The 20,065-nt window shown below is 45.0% G+C and overlaps 1 long non-coding RNA gene across 1 annotated transcript; it reads left to right on the top strand.

The window, feature by feature from the left end:
- Positions 1-286: 286 nt before the first annotated feature.
- On the top strand, positions 287-19,824 carry LOC143274010 (uncharacterized). Its single transcript, XR_013052403.1, has 3 exons — positions 287-378; positions 16,151-16,844; positions 19,700-19,824. It is a non-coding gene; the product is annotated as an uncharacterized LOC143274010 (long non-coding RNA).
- Positions 19,825-20,065: the final 241 nt, after the last annotated feature.

Here is a 20,065-nt window from a genome sequence, read left to right as displayed (position 1 = left end):
AACAAAGAGTATATAGCCTTATAAAGGGTGTAGGTTCTACTGATAGATTTCAGTATGACCTTGGCCAAGCCTTGAACTTCTAGAATGTTAGAATAAAGCTCTTGAACCTCATTTTACTGACGAAGAAACGAAGTTTACAATATTGTCACTAGCTAGAGAAATATTTAAAAACCACCAAATTCTGTGATTCCATTCCAACCTCTAAGACTTGTCAATCTTTACTTGTAAATGATTGTTGAGTTTTCCAATATTTAACCAGAGCATATGTTAGGGACTTTGGCAAGCTGCGGGTTTGAGAATAGAGTATCACGAGAGGGCTTTCTAGAGCCATCAAGGGAGCTTCAAAGGAAGAGCAGGAAGCAATATGAACAACACGAAGTGAGTGCTCTTGGCTTGGGGTGGGGTGAGTGCGAGCTTGGATGGGAACTTCCAGAGTCAGAGTTGGCTGCAATGAAGCAGGGTAGTAAGAAGGAGAGGAAGCATTTGGGAGGGTGGGAAGCAGAGGAGGCAGGAACAGGAGGAGCAGTTTCTTAGGTGTAAACCTTTTGCTTACTCGGCTATCATTTTCCTGCATAAGGATACATTGGACTTCTGTATTGTGCTTGGTCACTTCAGATAAATAGATGAAAAATATCTACTATTAATTTCAGGAAACTGTGATAGAAGATAAGCCTCCAAACCCTCCTATAGAAAATCAGAATTCCTCTAATACATTCAAAAAGTGTTTTTATGTGTATGACTGTGGAGACTAGGAGAAGGTGTCAGATCTCATGGAACTAGAGTTACAGAAGTCTGGAAGATGCCATATAGGTGCTGGGAACTGAACCTGGGTCCTTTGCAAAACTGCTGAGCCATATCTCTAGCCCCAAGCAGAATTCTTATTAACATCTTGGCCCTTGATTTTATGATTATTATTTTTTCCATGCTGGAGATAATAGGCATGCTTTTTACTGCTGAGCTCTAAGCCCCTCCTCCACAAACCAATCTTCAACATCCACCTGAAGTTTTTATTTCTTCAACAAGAAACCTCCTTACATTTAATGGTCCTTCTCATATACTAGACTTGGGGGTCAAGATTCTGAGAGAAGAGTCTTCTGTTTATCCTGAGTACCACAGTGAATGGATATTTGAAAGATAAAAGAAATAAGGAAGGAAGGGGAAGAAAGAGAAAGAAAAGGGGGGCAGATATGAAGAGGAGAGGAGAAGAGAGAAGAGAGAAGAGAAGAGAGAGAAGAGAGTAGAGGGATCTGCCACCTGTTTTTTGAGGGGCTAGATGCTCCCTGGTTGAAGAGCCATCTTGGTGTCATTAAAGTCTTAACAGAATTTTTATTTTTGTTTGGTTTGTTTGTTTTGGTTTGTTTGAGACAGTATCTTTTTATACCGCCCTGGCTGCTCTGGAACTCATTTTGAAGACCAGGCTGGCCTCAAACTTAGAGAGATCCACTTGCCCCTGTCTCCTGAGTGCTGGGATTAAAGATGTGTGCTTGGATTTTGCCAAAAATAAATCAAGCTCTAGTTCCACGCATGGGTCATGAGCAGCTGTCCAAAGGATTCTAGATGCCCTTTCTTAGGAAGGTCAAGTTGGCTGCACCTATTAGGGAGGCAGAGGGCCCATCCCAGACACTTTAGAACCAAGGATATTGTAAAGCAGATACTCTACATTTTCAATACATGCCACAATGAACACGAATGATGGGCATTTCATCAACTGCCCCAGCACTGTAGAGTGATAATGGTCTAGTTTACAAAAGGTATTTACAGTAATAAAAATATTTGACTTGGAATCTGAAGGCTTGAGGCTGAGACTTGGGTGCTTTTACTTAGCTATGTGTGTCTTCTTCACAACCCAGTGATGAAGGGCATAAGAGAAAGATCTTGACAATACTCTGAGGATATGAGCAGTTTAGTTTGTGATTGTTATCTAGCAAGGTCTAGCCATGCCCTTGTCTAGATTCCACATGAATTCCATGTGAGTAACCGGAGTCTATGGCTTGGTGGGTCCATGTACAACTCACTAGGTGATGTGGAGTCTTACCCAGATTACTGTTTTGAAGAGCTAAAATGTCCATGGGCAGTTTCCCTGGGTGGGAATGAGCGATTCCCTCTCCTAAAAGATTAGTTTTCTGTTTGATCACCTATTATGAGAAATCCAGTCTGCTTAAAGAGTAGAGGAATTTATTAGGAAGGAAGACTCACTATAGAATAGATTTATCATAGAGTCCTGGAAGGCCGAGGTACAGTCCCACACTGTTCTTCTGCCTGAGTCTGTCCCAGCATCCAAGCCCATGAGGGAGAGAAGAGAGAGGTTATGTGTGTCTCAGGTCTTAAGGGTAGCCCCGAGGCCACACCCCAGGGGCAGGTACTTCAAGGTCATAGGTAAGTAGGACAGTAGTTACCTGCTACATCTCTAGGGGCGGTGCTTCAAGTCAACGATAGAACAGATATCCATTACAGTAACCTAGACCCCCATCTCTTTTAATCACCTAGATACCACCTTCTGCCTAGAGTGTTGCTGAAGGTCTTCTCCCATGGGTGCTGCATAAGCATCACGTCTCTTCAGGCCCCTTGTTGGCCTTGGTTTCCTAAGCCTGACCTGATTTGCCTACATCTGGTAGCTGAAGGCCCTGTCTCAGTCTCCTGATGTGGGCAGGACGTGGGCAGGATACTTCTCATTCTTGCTTTCCAGAGTCTTTGTTCTTCCCACTTGAGGGGACTGCTTTGGGCCAGGTTGTTTTCTGCTGAAAATGTCTTTGAAGACATTCCAGCCAGAGGCCGGTCTATGAGCCTTAAAACTTCCTAAGTGTACTTTTGATGTCCTGGGCACTCCACTCACAGCGGCTGCTATTCTTCCCTGTTTTACTGGATGGTCTCTTTGAAGATCCCACAATCACACATTACATTGTTCTGAGAATACAGTTGCTTCTTTCCCTCTGGGACATGACCTCTGAGTGTTGATAGACTCAGTTACCTCTGGATACTTGGCCATGAGCTATGCTAGATTGATTTTTCCTATGCTACCCTCTCTACTGGACCCAACAGCTTCCTAGTCTAGGTGTGTGTGTGTGTGTGTGTGTGTGTGTGTGTGTGTGTGTGTGTGTGTGTAAGAGAGAGACTGAGACACAGAGACAGAGAGACTTTGTCTTCCCAAGACAGCTCTTTCCTGTGACCACTTGTGCCCAAGGGCTTAAGCCTCCAGGTTCTCTAAGAAAACTCACTTTGGTCTTAGGCACAGCTGTACAAAATGTTATCATCAGGCCTTCCATCTTGATGTCCTCGGTTTCTGCTGCACGTTGGGGCTTATGATTCTTCATCTCAGGGCTTCAGTGGACCAGTTGCCACCTAGCTCCTGGGCTGGTCTGCTGACTGTCTCTAATTCTCAGGCTTGGAGCTGTGAGACAAGAGCTTCCAGACAAGATGCAGTTAGAAAGCCCGTCCTCTCTAAGAACCACGAACCTCTTTTCTCTTTGGCTGTTCAGAATAGCACCCTTCTTCCCCTTGCAGCTGGGTGAGAAGAAGCCAAATGCCCATTTTTAATGTGTGACGACTGAGGCTCACTACGCTCTGTGTTATCTCAGCAGGAGAGCAATTTGCAAGCATTTAAAACGCTTTCCCTCCTCCCTCTCCCTCTGTGTGTGCTTCCACACACACCAGTCCATGTCTATTAGTGCAGATGGTGACAAGCTAACTCCCCATTGAAAGGGCTCAGAGCAGAGGGGAAAATGGGCTTTTGGCCTCGTTCTGGCCTTATAAACAAGAAAGCTTGAATGATTTTAGGTTCCTGATTCTTGCCTCAAAAGAGCACAGTTTGCTTCTTCCAAACACAAGAGGTTGTAAATTGGTAATTCATCTCAACCAAAGGCCACATGATGAGCAATTGTGGAAGTATTTCTTTTTCTTGTTGTGCAAAAGAGGAACCAGACATCTGAGTGTGGGTTCCAGCTGGAATTCGCCTTTCACCATTTGCCGCCCAAAGGCGCTGTCTCGGCCAACCCCGGGCTCTGTAGCTCCTCCTGCCTTTTCACCTGCAGGGCGGTCACAGGGTAAGAGGCTTCTGCATTGCTATGAGTTCCCCTCCCACCCCAGGGAAAAAAATCTGCTCTAATCAAAACACTTGACTATATTCCTTATTGTCAGCTAATCCTGCCTGAACTCATTAAATAACAGTGTGTGTGGTATTTGCTGTCAGTGAAATTATCAAAGGCATTTCTCAGTTGGGGCGCGAGCCAACTAAAACAATAATGAGGAAATGTCGCGATCAGTCTTGACCAGGTGACCCTGCCCATTCTAGATTACCTCTTAATTTCAGCACAAGGGTCATCCCTCGAATTCTTACAGTAAGTCACTGCTCACCACTCACAGGCAAAAGATGTGACCTATTAGAAAACTCACTGTATTCATTGCAGTTAATGAGATGTGGAAAGCTCTGTAATGTGATTTGCTGGGCCATATGCTGGAAAGGGATACTGCTGATTCCATTCCTCCGTATTTAATTTAGGCAGTGTGCAATACCTTCTTCATATGGCTACTTATATAATAAAAATTAACTCTGGATATAAAAAAACACACCATTGTGGGGTTTATGACTTGGAGTGCTTCAGTTTCATGTCTTGCATGGAAACATCTGTAAGTAATGTGTGTGGGTCTAATTTTAAATCCCGCCAAATATTTTCCATTTAACATTTGGTTTAGCTGACAAACTTGTGGAGGGAACTTGCAGAACTGTCGGTAACAGATCTGTACAGTGTTCCCAAGGCCATAGACCTGTTTGTTGCATGCGTGTGTTTTTAAACGATAACTGTAATTCAAAACTTGCTTTTTAAAACCTTTTACTTATCAGTGCATACAAAATGTAGCTGTTTGGACCTCTTGATGATCTTGTTGCAATTAATCTGTCGCCCCTAAAAGTAGTCACTTTCGTTTTAAGTTTTGCTTTAACTTGTGTGGTAGGAAAACATCGGAAGGCTGGAGAATTGGTTGTGGGTATGGAAGCCCCTGCAGGACAAGGTGGTAGGAGTCAATGCTGGTGGGAAAATCGTGGTGGACACCATTGCAGGAACGGACAGGGGGCAGACCAAGTCCGTGATCTCCAGTAATCTACACTGCATTTCCTTACTTGAAAAAAGCAAGTCCTCACTAATTCTCACAGGAGCCAGGCCCACCCATCTATCCACGGATCTGAGCTATAGAACTGGTAAAAGTCAACGCCTCCTTTGTCTGCTGGTAGGGTTACCCAGTGAAATAGAGAGGGCCCAAAATGTGAATTTCAGATAAACCACAAATACTTTTAGTACAAATTCATCTCAGCCAGGCAGTATTTGGGACACACTTATGTTAAAACTCGAGTGTGGCAGGAATCTGGAATCCACACTCCACCGGGTGTCCCGTATTCAGTTGCTAAGTGAATACAGGGCCAGCCCTTCCACACCCGGGTCAGCCGGTTTGCTGACTGCATGCTACGGATGGCCTGAACCCGCAGGAGGGTGGGCAGAAGCCATTAATGGCTCCCTGGGGATGGGGTGGTCCCTGGGAGCTCCACTATGCAGTTAATACGGTTAATAAACACACTCCTCCTGGGGCTCCAAGGAATGCTGACTCAGCATCCGGGCAGAGGGGATACAGGACCCCAGAAACATAATTAAACTGTTTCCACGACTGACTCGAAAATAAAAGTGGGGTGGAGGGTGGGGCGAGAAACTGGAGGGGGGAAGTTAAACAACAAATGGCGAGGTGTGCGTGAAACCTCAGGGAAACTGTCGTTTTTGCTTCAAGGGAATTGAATTGTGAAACTTCCAAGTTGCGAAATTTCACTCGGCTGATGCCTGTGAGAACTGAAGTTTGTTTTAATTGTCAATTAAAGCTGGGATCTAAGGAGCCTTAGGGCGGTGCTGACCCGAAGGGAAGGCGGTGTGGGCCGGAAGGATGACAGTACCAGCCACTGGGGGTCAGGATAAGCCCGCAGAGTGGCCGGGCTGCGCGGTTGGGAGAGGAGCGGGGCTCAGCCCTGGGGAGGCACGGCCTGGGAGCCAGCAAGGATGCGCCCTCAGCCTTCCAGGTTGCTGGAATGTCAGGTACTAAATGGCCATTACCAGAGTGCAGTTGGCTTTGTGCAGATGACCAAGTCTGATAACAAAAGAAGTGTGGCCTTGTTGAAGATTTTATGTAATAGAAAAAGATTCATTTGCTTTCACAAGGAGTCTTAAGATAGAAACAGCCAAGACCTGGATTTTTGCCTTAGAACTTGTTTAAAGAGAGCTAGAGAGAGCTAGAGAGAGAGAGAGAGAGAGAGAGAGAGAGAGAGAGAGAGAGAGAGAGAGAGAGAGAGAGAGAGAGAGAGAGATTGATTGATTGAGATTGAAGAAGGAACCATCCCCCTCCAAGCATCCCACCAAAGTTTAGATGTTTGGGAGCTGCTGTTGACTTCTTGTTAACCCGAGAATGCAGCCTCAGAAGAGATTCCTCCACCAAGGGATTAACCACACAGAACAGTTAGGGAATGTGAGGTCTTGAGAGACTTGAGATCAAGGAGTCTAAAATGTTTGTAAGAAAAAAAAAATCCTCAGTGGCCTGGGAGCTTTACGAAGACACTTTAAAAAAGAATCAAAATTGCCCTTATTTAAGAGCTTTGGAGATCCAAATATAAGCCTCTTTTCTTCTGCCAAGAAGGCCACTTACTTCTTTGGTGTGCCTTTAATGCTTAAAGGAAATGCTGGGGTTCCAATTCGGTCCCCAAACAGAAGTCTTACAACCAACTTTGTAATTTTTTCTGCAAAGTCCACGTTTTTCCCTCAGCGCCTCGGATTCCTGTTCTGTTTGGGGATGATATATTAAGAGAGATTGAATGAATGGCTGTCTCAGAAACTGCATGAGAGGCAGGCTTGGTGTCTTTCAAGTGGCTCCAAATGCTTGCATGGCAGGGCTCCTTGGATTGAGGGTCATGTCAAAAGATTCTTTGATGACAGTCACTTGGTTTAGAGAAGATGCACTCTGAACGTTTCAATCATGTATTCAGCCATCTTTATTGAGGACTCACTGCATCCTCACAGGGTCGGTTATGGGGGCGTTCAGTGTCTGAAAACTGTCAGAGTCTAATGTGGAAGCCAAGGGTGGGAAGAGACACAGTGAGCTGTCCAGTCGCCTGACACAGTGTTCTAGAAGAATGAGGAAATCATTCTTTTCTTTCTGGAAGGAGGAGAAGCCACAAGTTTATTTAATCTTTTCTAAGCAACTTATTTTTATTGCATTTTTAATTTCCTCTCTTGCATTACCATGACCCTTTTCACTGGCTTCCCACGCCTGGTGCTTAATTACTTATCATTAGCAATGTACACGGGGGCCTTGCTGCATATTTATAAATGTGATCATTAGTACATGGAAAGACAAAGGCTTCTTTAAGACTGTCATTAGTTATTCTGTTTTCATGGAAATGTTCATTAGGAGAAACTACCCACCTGGTTAAATAATTATAATTAAGAATTGGTAATCTCCTTTGCATTTTTAACTTGATCTTCTGTCTGTTTGCATGAGGCTAAACAAGCCTTATTTGGCTAGTACTCCATCGTCTTTCATTTTCTCAGGGGTTGTCAACAAATACAGACTGCTTGTTTTAAACTGTAGGTGATGACTGATTTACAGCATGATGGATATAATTTTGGTAATCCCGTGGTTCATCTCTGAGCCTGTAGACCAGTCATGGAATGGTGAGTCAGAGCCCAGAGCCCAGGAGCTTCGCTTGGTTTTTTTTATTCTCTGGAGTTTTGTCCAAGGCTGTATTTAACCGCCTCAGCCACAGGGGTGCTGGGCTGGGAGGCCACTGGCCATTACTCCATTGTGTGCCAAGAAAGACAAGTAGCAGTTGGATGGTGTGAATGCTTGAGTGTCAGTCTTTATGTGCCGTTGAATAGGGTGCCCACAGCAGCATGGTGGCTGTGTCCTTGCCGATGCCCAAGCAAATACAGTCTGGGCACGGCCTTCCAGTTGGTAGCAAGTGGCCAGGAGGCCATCCATGGACTAGGTGACAGAAATACAATGAAGGGAACATGGTCACACCACCACCCACTCCCCTCTGCCCGGACTGATCTGAACCAAACTGCTACCCTGGGCCGAGGAGAGTTGGCCAGCGATAAACCACAATTGTGGGAAATGCTGGGGCAGTGCATAAATATCATCTGTAAACAATTAGGCAGGCGCTGCTCATTCAGTGCCATTTTGAGAAGCTAAGGAAGTCTGCAATCAGTTATATCTCCAATTACCATAAAAATATATTAGCCATTCATTCATTTATTAATGATTCATCAGTTAACCACACATAATGAGCAAATAATTAGCAGTGCTGTACGGTTGCCAAAATTGAAAAAGTGTTGGCATTTTAAAGATGAAAGGTTGCATTTATGCAAAAGTCTGGTGATGATAAAGTTAATACGGAAGATCATTATAAAAGTGGCTGTCCTATATTGCAGGCTGAGGTACCACAAAACTTGCCTAATTGAAGTGAAATTAACATTCTCTCCAAGTCTGCTTGTTGCCACACACAAACTGCTGGGTCTCTCCCGGAGATCTCCCTTCCGTAAGGTGCACCACACAATACAAGTTAATAAAATGCCAGACAGCTAGACTGTGTTCTTTGTTTGCTTGGTTCAGGGCCTCGTGGAAAACAATAAATTGCATTCATGTCAGCTGAGGCCCATCCCTTTGCTAATTACTGTTTGGTGCTGAAATGACTTCTGTGAAATTGGGAGCGCGAGGAAACGGAGAGAGCCTTACAAGGGAGCTTTTCAGGGTTTTGCAGTAAATGTGAGATAGGCCTCAGGCACACAGATGTTAAAACACTGAATTCCCCCACAGATTGTACTAATGGAAACCCTGTCAGGGTAAGTCAAATCCGGGTCTGTGGTCAAAATCTAATTAAGGTTTCTGTACTTAAAAAGAATATGAATGCCTGGGGGTGGCGATGAATGCATAAGAAACTCACTTGTTTGTAAAATTGTTAGCGTGAATAGTAAGTACCATGGGGCTGTTACCTGCGACGTAACACCTGCTTTCTCAGTTGCGTTCTGCTTTGCTGAATGCACGAGAAGGGTCGTCCCAGGGGTCAGCAAACCCTGCTCAGGCCAGAGTGGCCTCTGCCTTCGGGGTCTGGGACAAAGCATGGTTTGAGGTCACGGTGAAAATGGATCCTTAGATCCTTGCCCTGGAATCCCAAAGGATGCCTTGCCCTGCCACATGAAAACCACCCCAGATGATCCTGCCCCACTGCCTGGCGCCACTGAGGAAATAGTTCTTGGGGAGGGTGTGGGGCTGGCCCGGTCTTTCCTATTGGGCAAACAAAGGGTCGCCTGCTTGCAGCTCACCGGCCAGCCGGTTGGGCCGGCCGCCCGGAACAGCTGCAGTGTGCAGGCGAGGCCCTGCTTCTAATAGAGGAAATGAATTTATAATGCTGCCGTCTCTTCGTTTTCACCAAGCACAAATTTCCCCTTAAATACTTAAAAACAACACCCAGAGCTGGATATACCTTAAATTTCAAATAAATGAAATCTTAATCCAGTCTGTTGCTGAGGCTGAGTTGTTATTAAAGAAATAAATTTGAAACAGCAAGTGGTTTGAGAATTTTTGAATTTAATTATTTAAATCTACTTAGGGTAACTCTTGTGTGCTATTTCAGTTTCCCATGGAGAACATGAATTCTGGGAAAGGTGTCCCATGCAGGGCCTTGGAAATATTAACTTTCATGTACAACTGTGGTCGTGGCGGACGGGCTCTGCCACCCTCCTGCGAGAAAAGTGAAAGGAAAAAACTCTGAGATGTTTTTTTCCTTCGTGACATTCAGTCAAGGAGTGCGAGTCATATTTTTCAAAGAGAGAAAGCCAAGTCCTCTTTTCAACTTCCATCAGCTTCAGAGTCGTGGTTTAAACGTCATTCATTTGAAGCTCTTCAGAGAGCAGGCGGACATGCAGCCATTGAACCACGTTAGGACCAAAAAGGAAAGAGAAATTATTACTGCTACAATCGAAATGGCCAGCGACTTATTTAGTGTGTTCCCTGGCTTAGCAGGTGTCCGGGGCCTGATTTTTGACATTTGTGAAAATGGATTGTCTGTTGTAAGGAGCAGGTTCAGGCCTGAGTTCCCTGGGCCTGTTTGGTGTCGTTCCAGGCCTGGGGCTAGCCTTATCTGGTGCTTGGCTATCTCCTGACAGACAGCAGAGGAGACCTTCCATGTGCGATCAACCTAGCTTTCTATCGATGCCTACATTGGGGTGTGTTTGGGGAGGGCAGAGGAGATGGTACGGTATTGGGGCACAGACTGTGACAGACGATCTTCCTTCCAGCTCCCTGGGACTTGGCCATGGGGCCTGATAGGTTTGAGGATCTTGTCTAAGAGGGTTGCTTGATCATCCACCTGCACTCTCTCGGGAGTGTAGTCTCACCCACACAAGATCCCGAGGCCTGAGTCAGGGAAATGATGAACATCTAATCTGTTTCTCTTTCATGCCGGCTATTTGATATTATAGCAGTCAGGACCTTGGAACTGCCAAACAGAACTTGCCCACACCCAACCCAGACTAGCAGGAGGATATTGACTTGGAGTGATTTCTAGATCCTGAATTCTATTGTTATTATTTTTTCTGCTCGATATAAAAATCTTCACGGAAGCCAAAAGTCTTTAAGAAAAAAGCAAGTCTTAGTGTGGGGCCCAGCCTCAGCCTCAACCTTGTTTCCAATAAATGCAAAGCTCTTTGGAAATTGCGTAATTCGCAGTGTTCAGAGGATGAGTGAATGCTTTATCTTTCAGAAGAGCAGACATGAAGTTAGATTAGGGGTTTCCCCAGGAAGTGAGGCCCTTAGCCAGTGATGGCTCAGAGGTAACATCTGTAATAACGGCAGCATGGACTTGTAGCTGATTTGGAGGGTTTAATTCTTTTAAAAGTCTACATACATTTAGAAAGCAGCTCCTCTTGCAGATGCCCTAGGACTCTGGGGAGGAAAAGTTGTGGTTACTGCCTTTGGGGGGTTCTCAGATTAGCTGAGGGAGTGGGCTCCCCAAAAGTATGAATCAAGCTTCATGTAGCCAAATTCTATGTAATTTCAATGCCTGGCATGTAGGAACCAATAAGTATTTGCTGAATGAGTGGATCTGTTGAAAAGGGAGTGCCATGCCTCCTGTCTATTGGGGGTGTTGTGAGCGATAGACACTAACATTTCTAACTTAGTTGGTGCCCCATGTGCTCCACAAGCACAAATTATTAGGTATCGTGGGAATCAACAAGGGTCCCAGGCAGCTGGTTATACTGTTTTCCCTTTTTTTTTTTTTTTTTTTTTAAATTTTTTGATTTTTTTTTATGAAGTTAGTGACATTTAGATTCTTTTGTTGGGCAGATGGTAGAATATCACACCTGTTGGAAAAGTAGGCATTTTGGGAAGGGACATTAATTTGGGACTATTTATAATAAAGAAAACACACTGGCCTCTTAGTAATTAATTATACACATGTTGTTTCACCAAGAAATAACCCAGCTGAGCACTCAACCCTTTGAAACAGAGCTTCAAGAATGAAAAGACCACCATCTCTTAATGTCCTGCTTTCTCTGTTCCTGTGCTCTCGTGACTGGCTTTAAACATATATATTACATTTAAGTGTGTGTGTGTGTGTGTGTGTGTGTGTGTGTGTGTGTGTGTGTGATAGCTCATGTGTGGAGCTGAGAGGACAAATGGCTGGAGGTGATCCTTTCCCTCTACCCTGTGGGTTCTGGGGATTGAACGCGGGCTGCTAAGCTTGGCTGCAAACAACCTTGCCCACTAAACCCTGTCACGGACCCTGTCTTGGTTTGCTTTTGGCTTTGAGACAGGGTCTCACCGAGTTACCCTGTCTAGTCTGAAACTTGATATTTAGATCAAGCTGGCTTAGAATTTGCAGTGGATTGCTTTGCTTCTGCCTCCCTGGAGTTGGGAGTATTGGCATAAGCCACAGTGCCTGGTTTTCTGGATTGGCTTTTAATCTCCAATTTGTTCTCAGTCTTTTGTCTCTTCTCATTTCTCTCTACTCTGTCCTTCTCATCTCCTTCTTCTCCCATTGCTCACTATCCTCCTCTTTCCTCTTCCCTGTCAAATTTCCATTTCTCAGGAAGCTCCTCCAACTACTTCAGGGCTTAACTCAGCCGTGTCTGCTGCGGTCTCCCGAGGGGCTCCTGTATGGATCTCCAAACAGTTCTAGATCAGATGGTCTGTGGCCGTCAGGCTGACAGTCTCATGACCCTGCTAAGGCCATGTTGTTCCTGGGCCCTTTGCTCTTGTTAATCTCTCATGTAGAAGATTTCTTCTGCTGCACCTTTCCGAACTCGTTGTGTTTATTGATCATCCCCTCTTTGAAACCCATCTTTGCTTCCTTGATTTTCAGTGCATCTAAGCTCCTAATGCCCACCATTTAGGAACTCTTTCATTGTACTCTATAATTTAGTCTTAGCTTCCCATATAAGCCCTAAGCTTCTTACAGCTAAAAGAGGCTACAGTGCTTATTATGTACAGTGCTCTGTATTAAGGTGCATTGCATCATTATTCCACTTAATCTCCGTGACAACCCTAGGAGGTGGGCCTTTTTTTTTTTTTTTTCTATTTCCATTTTACAGATAAGGAGCATGTCTGATTCACCCAAGGTCACTCAGCAACCGAAAGCCAATGCTGGCTTCTTCAGTACTTCCTGCTTTGAACCACCCTAACCCCACTTTGGGAATGAAGGGCTTGCTCCTCCAGCAGCTGGCTGTGCTGATGACTGGCAGCTCATCCGTCAGTCCTCTCCGCTAATTGTCTTCTGCTGACCAAGGCCTCTTCACTTGATGCCATGCCTCCTTTGCTGGGACAGCTTGTCTCCACAAACTGGTGTTGCAGGGGTATGAGGATCTGTCCCCCTGACCCAGGCGTGGGGAAACTTCTAAGTCCAAGCCAGGTTCAGAGCTCTTGGTGAGGACAGCTGAGGCCTTTACTCTGATTTCATCAGAGCTCAATTTCTCCCCCAGCCCCACCTGGATTCCTTCTTGTTTTTCTTTCTACAAGGAGCAGTCCCTAAGAGAACGCACTAATAACTTTTCTTTCTTCCTTTCTTTCTTTCTTTCTTTCTTTCTTTCTTTCTTTCTTTCTTTCTTTCTTTCTTTCCTTCCTTCCTTCCTTCCTTCCTTCCTTCCTTCCTTCCTTCCTTCCTTCCTTCCTTCCTTCCTTCCTTTCTTTCTTTCTCTCTCTTTCTCCTTCCTTCCTTCCTTCCTTCCTTCTTTCCTTTCTTTCTTTTCTTTTTCTTTTTTTGGGTTTTTCGAGACAGGGTTTCTCTGTAGCTTCGGAGCCTGTCCTGGAACTTTGTAGACCAGTCTGGTCTTGAACTCACAGAAATCCGCCTGGCTCTACCTCCCAAGTGCTGGGATTAAAGGCGTGAGCCACCACCACCCGGCCATAACTTTCTTGTGCACAAATATCTGATTCAAAGTCTGCTGCTTCTCAGGGAAGCCAACCTAAAGAGTTGGTACAGGGGTAGTCTGAGGAAGGTGATATGAAGATGGAATCTGGAGGGGGCCTATCTGCTGGCCGAGCGTTATGAGGACCACACCTCTGGAGTGACATGGGACAGAGACAGATCAATGTCAAGCTGAAATGGTATGCTGGTTGGTGAATGTATCCAGCATCTGGGAAATAGGACAATAGTACTGATGGCTATCACTAGGGGGAGGGCATAAATGCTTTAGAAAAAGAGGTAATTAATTTAGCAATTAGTATGAAAACCAGAAGGCCTTATTGATTAAATATAAAGCAAGTGTAACTTTTTATAATTAGGAAGCAGAAAAGTTAGACATTGAGAGAGTAGAGCCAGAGACATCTTAAGATTGACAGTGTTCCAGAGGAATTTGAATGCTCAACCTAGGTGAGTGTACTGTTTTTGCCAGTCCAGGTTCTGAGGGAGAAAGACCAGGACCATGAGACATATTAGATGGAGGGATCTGAGTAAGCCTGTGGGTCCCCACTGTCTTTGGACCTGCAAGTTGGCCAGTCTTCTCGGCTAACTGCTAACATTATGCTTTTTTTGCCTAAAGACAATGCAGAGGCCTCTTTCCCACAATGCAAAGGTGTCTCATATGTTTCTTCTCTAGGCAGCCAGACCAAAAACCAATTCTTGTTTTATCAGACTCAGGGTCCCAAAGGGAGAAAGCTTTTTAGCAAGGGATGAAACAGAGTCCCTCTGGACTTGAAGCATTGGCTACTGGGAGGGCACTTCGGACCCAAGTGGCAAGGGGTCATTATCTTAGCAGCCGTATTTGACCCCAACCGAGAAGAAATAGGGCTGCTTTTACCCACTCAGCAGGGCAGTCAGGCCTGTGTTCATCACCCATGTGAACACTTGGATATCTCTAGATAGTCTGTTTACCCGGGTTTGATGGTACGTGGATAAGCACAGGAACCTTGTCTGAGAAGAGGTTCCGAAGCTCATCCTCTCAAAGATGAGGGCATTGGGCAAGAATAGGTAGGTCTACCAGGCAGGCCACCCAGACTAGAAGAGATTCTGGTTAAGGGTGAAATTGTCATCAGAAGAGGAAATAGTGATTTCAAGGGCAACCTTGAAACCAGGTGCAAATGTAGCTGCCCCCACAAGCAGTTAGGGGCTGTGTCTATAAGGCTTGAGTCAGTCACACAGAGGTTGCTAGTCTTGGTGGCTTGTTGCCATTGTTTTCCAGGCTATCTGGCTCTTTGAGAGCAGATAGCATTCCCATTCCTAGTCTACCAGGCAGGCTGTTGAGTGGCATTATCAATCAATGATCTCCCCACAACCTTTTCACATTACTTGAGGACTATTAGCCACTGCACATTTCTTAAGCAGCTACTATGTGGTAGGTTTTTGTCTTTGGTATGGGAAATATGAAAACAATGAAGAGAAATAAGATGTTTTTAGGAGGGTCACAATTTGGTGGTGGAAAAAAAAAAAGAAATTTAGCCAGATTGTTACTAAACACAATGGTAGAAGTGGTGATAAAGAGGTCATAAAAGATGAGGTGATTGGGGAAGAAAGAGAAGAGAGGACAGCTTTCGGGAATCAATGGCTGCTCAATACCTCTGGTGATACACAGGAGGTCTGGATAGAGGGGTAGTCCAAGCAGACCAAAGGTTTGGGTGACGAATCTCACAGGTGAGTGTTGCCGTAGCAGAGGTCAAGGCAAGGACAGGGTCATCAGTTTTACTCCATGGATGACATAGGGCCATTGGCAGGGATGGGGTTGTCTGGTGTGCTCTACTTGCCTGCTTGCAGTGACAACTCCTCTTTGTCATGAAAGTTGAGCATCCTCTTACAACAGATGACACTTACAAAAGCCATACCTGAAGGCTGATGTGATGGGCAGATGATGCATTTATACCAACCTAACACCTTAGTTGTGGCAGACACCAAGAAAAACTTGGGGCTGAAAAGACATGGTTGAGGTTCCACCTCCCTGTCCATAGGTTCTTCCACATGGCTGATAATGCCTAGTTGGCTTTTTATATTGTTGAACAATATTATATATTGTTGAAAATTGACCATTTTCCCCAAATTACCTATGATAGTAATACCCAAAGTATTGATAGGAGAAACTAACAATTTCTCATATAGCCAGAGCTCCAGAATACCAGCAGTTTGGAACAGTAACCCAGAAGGCCCTGCGTACTCATGATGCATGGAAAGGTCTCATTGGCTGGGATCACTTCACTGTATTCATTAAGCTCTTGAATGATAATTCTGAAGGCAGATAACCACACAAGACCATCCCATAATCAGAGCACAAAAATCAAGATGAAAGAAAGCATTGCATTCTAAGGTTATCATGCCTTGGGGGACAAGAAGAATGGTGAACTACTTTGCAACACTCTGGTGATCAAGCTTAAACTAAATTTCACGTACATTTGATGTAGATGAACTCAAATAAGAGATAGAGGCCACATTTGCCTTGTTGACTTTTTTTTCCATTAACAACCATAGACAATGCACAATTGTGAGTTGCAATAGTTTATAATGGCTCTACTATGATGGGAACTATAGTTGTTTATAGAAACGTGTTATTACTGAACCTTTCTGGTGGCAGCTGGATCATAGTTTAATACTTGGTCTTCCATCCTGTCCCATCTGGCCCTCATGGATGTTGCTTTAACTTAGTCCAAGATACCAACCCGTACACTGCGTCAAGGGACTCTGGAGTGATGCTCTGCACCTGGAAGCTGACTTTGAAACTACTCATCCTAATTGAGAGATGCAGGCTATCCTTTAAAAGTCAGAGAAATGCTGTGCGAGACAGCCAGGGAGGGGAGTGCTGCAAGCAAACATTTGGAACCATCTTTCTGTAAGAGGCTTTGGTGAGCAGAACACCTGGGGTGAACTGGATGTGGGAAAAGCTTTAAAAGGTGTTTGCTTTAATCTGTAAAAACCACTGTGAAATTTAGTTCAGATGTTATACGGATCTGGGTGAAAACGGTCAGATTTCCACATAGATGGGCCAACTGAGAACGGATAATCCTCTAGAGATTGCCAGCTTTCCGACCATGCCTCCTCCTCATCCATCCAGCTGCTTCTCTCTTTCCTCCCCTCTCCTGAAAACCCCCTTTAATCTCTAAGAAGGTGGACTCTTTAAGTGCAGAAGACCTCCATTAAAGTTCAATGGTTCTTGAGGGATTGTCCTGCACAGAAGAGGTCAAAGCACGGATGTTGACCGATGAGGTTCGTGAGCTGGACTGAAAAGGGATGGGAGTGACATCTGGTCCCCAAAGACACCGAGCACACCCTCTCGGTAGACATGGTGACTACTCAAGAGAAGTGACGTTGGACTCAGGTGGACTTCTTGGCTCCAAATCTGGTAATGCCGGTTTCATCAGCTTTTTGAGTCACAGAAAAGAGGTAGAGATGTGAGGCTTGTGGACCCAGCTCCATCACTCACTTAGGATGTGGTTTTCCTGTGGAAGCCTGGGGAATGAGGCAGTGATCTCTGAATTTCCTTTCAACTTCAAACTTTCATGAAGGAGAATCACACACGGCCACCTTGGATGGTTATATTGCTACTGTATGTTTTCTTTAAACAGAGTCTCAAATCCATTCAATATGAAGCAGATTAGTAATGAGAACCAGAAACTCGGGAGAGGCCACCCTCAGATTCTGGGAATTTACTGCCTTTCCTTGGATGTTTGTGTTTACGTCTTCTGACTCCTAGGTGGGGGTCCCATTCTAGGGAAGTAACATTTATATGAATCCAAGTAGAGGAGAAGTTTTATCCTTCATCTCCCCTTCCCAAACAATCTAGCTTAGTTCATCATCTTGTGTTGACATTACTTATGAATGCTAATTAACTCATAAATGCTAATTAATAACTCCATGTGCTTCTATTTACTGGCAAATATAGGCATCCAGGTGCAGTGTAGACCTGGTCTCAAGCTCAGTGTTTCTCTAGCTCTGAGCTAAGGGAGTGGGTGAGTGACTCTGCTGTGCCATCAAAGTCACAGTTAAAAAAATGTGCATGGGAGTTACAGCTAAATTCTCACCAAAGCATCATCTTCGCTATGACTTTCCACTGAGAAAATAAAGCAGGGCCAAATCCGGCCATGTTAGTCGTTGTTTTCCAGAGAAGCTATGTCCATAGGATATAAGTGGAGATATACAGAGATATAGGCCCATGGGATTATCGCAAATTCCGAAGCTGGTGTCTGTGAGGCAGAGCACAGGAAGGCTGGGAGGTATTTCTGTTCTACACATCAAGGTCTGAGAACCAAGGGAGCTGGAGGTATTAGTTCCAGTCAGGGTGTGAAGAAGGTGTGTGGTCACTCAGGGCAGGAGAAAGTAAACATACCAGTTCAACTGTAAAAAGGGAACTCCCTCTTCCTCTATCCCTCTGTCTAGTCAGGTTCCTGGGTGGATTGGATGCGCCCACCAGTTTGGCAAGGGTGATCTTAGTCTATCCATCCAAATACTGATCTTTTTTCAGAAAGAGCTTCACAGGGACCCAGAGAACAAATGTCTTCCCATTGCCATCCCTTAGTCAAGCTGATGCATAAAATTGATCATCACATGAGCCAATAGCAAGATCAGATTGCATTTCGAATCTGTGGGACAAGGTTAAAATACAGAGGTGGGTGGAGAACCTGCTTCAACATGACCTTGGTGTATACCAAGGTGTTTTCTCCTTGTCACAGAGTGGTACAGTAACCTCAAAAGTGTACCAAGGAGAGCTTGGTCAGGCTGAACCTGAAGAAAGCCAGTGGAGCCCTGAGGCACACAAGATGCCAATGCCTTGGCTGTCTTACAGGCAGAGTGGTGCTGACTGCCTCCTTCGGTAGATGGTCATTGTATAAAGGCTGGAGGGAATCCTCGGCGAAGCCAGACCCTCCCTGGGATGGTGTTGACTTAAGCTGAAACTTATGGTCTTTCTTGGGAAGCCCTGTGGGAGCTTTCATGTGGCTCCTGTGATTATGGAGGCTTGAATGCTTTCAGCAAATGAGATGCATCTTGGCCTTGAGTCTAATGATCACATTACTTGGGATTTGTCACACCAGGTTTTAGTGTGGAATTCTCCCACAGCAGGGATATTTCTGTGTTATTGCCTATGACTGCTCTCAATTGGAGGGTCTTGTAAACCGAGGGAGAAGAGTTCTATAGCTCGGGCAAGCTCACAGAGCTTGGAAGCAGTGGTGATGCTGGGATTGGATCTCTGCCTCGGGTGCAGCTGTAGGCTGTGGACCAGTTCTGACCCTGGTGATCCTGTAGGCAGCATTGCTCTCTCTCTAGTCCCGATTCCTGCCTTCCAGAGCTTCCTTCTCCAGCTTCAAGAGCTGGGTCCAGGGTCTTGATTCCTCCGCCAGCTGCAGTTTGCTTCTGGGTCTTACCCTAACCTCCCTCCCCATCAGGCCTTTTTGAAGTGGAAGTCCCCTCCCCTCAACAGTATTCTCCAGCCTTCTCCCTTCTCTCCTCTCGGGACCATTTCCACCCCTTACAAGTACTGTCCCTGGTTGTTTTTTTTTTTTTTTTTTTTTTTTTTTTTTTTAAAGATTTATTTATTATGTATACAGGAGAGGGTACCAGATCTCATTACAGATAGTTGTGAGCCACCATGTGGGTGCTGGGAATTGAACTCAGGACCTCTGGAAGAGCAGTCAGTGCTCTTAACCTCTGAGCCATCTCTCCAGCCCCCGTCCCTGGTTGTTTTTAAAGTCCCTGTTAAATAAACCCTGAGCAGAGTCCCTCAGGGAGAGAGCTGTGAGGAGAGCGTGCAGAGCCGAAGGCGAATATTCATATCCTTGTACAAGATCCTGTCTGGGGAGCGGTGCAGACTATTGCTTTTGGATGAGCCTTCTAGGTGTGGGGAGCTTTCCTTTGTAAAGAAAGAGAATCTTTATAAACCCTATTCTCTTTTCAAAGAGGCTTTATGGGTGGTGAAGATAAAGCTAGAGGCAGAAGAAAGAGTTGCTAACTGTATGTCAATCCACCTGCTTTTAAAGGAGGGTGTGGGAGGGGGAGATTTCCTCTGTGTCTCTCCCCAGGGGTGCAAGGAACACATGGTTGCTTATGCCTCTGACACTGTTCTCTGGGACAGTCAACCCCCGTTTTCCCTCCCCGGGTGGTGTCAGACAGAGACAGGGCCAGTGGCTGTGTCTGCCAGCCCCCAATACCGGCAGCTGTGGAGTCCTGGGGTCATTGCTCATATCTGTTTCTTCTCCCTTCCAGGTCTTGGAAAGTGTGCCAGGAATGGATGCTGTACAGTATGATGACCTGCAAATGCAGCCCTTCCATTTACATTTCAAACTCCAAGTCAGCCATGTCATTTTGAACCAGGGCTACAGAGGATAATGTATTTATTTATTTATTTATTTATATATGTATTTATTTATTTATCTATCTATTCATTCATTCGTTCATTCATTCATTCATTCATTTATTTATTTTTGCCCATCAGATTCCAAGAATGCTAGTGCTTAAAAGCAACCAAACAATCGCTCTACTGTACTGAAATAAAGCCCAGTTCATTCAAAAATCAATTGCACCACCAGGTGGAGCACACTCTGGCCCCAGACAGATGGGGTTGACCCACCT

Source organism: Peromyscus maniculatus, chromosome 6 (genome assembly GCF_049852395.1).
Source record: "Peromyscus maniculatus bairdii isolate BWxNUB_F1_BW_parent chromosome 6, HU_Pman_BW_mat_3.1, whole genome shotgun sequence".
NCBI classification, from domain to species: Eukaryota; Metazoa; Chordata; class Mammalia; order Rodentia; family Cricetidae; genus Peromyscus; species Peromyscus maniculatus.
The sequence above is the reverse complement of the archived record's forward strand: the minus strand, read 5'-3'. Positions and strand labels throughout refer to the sequence as shown.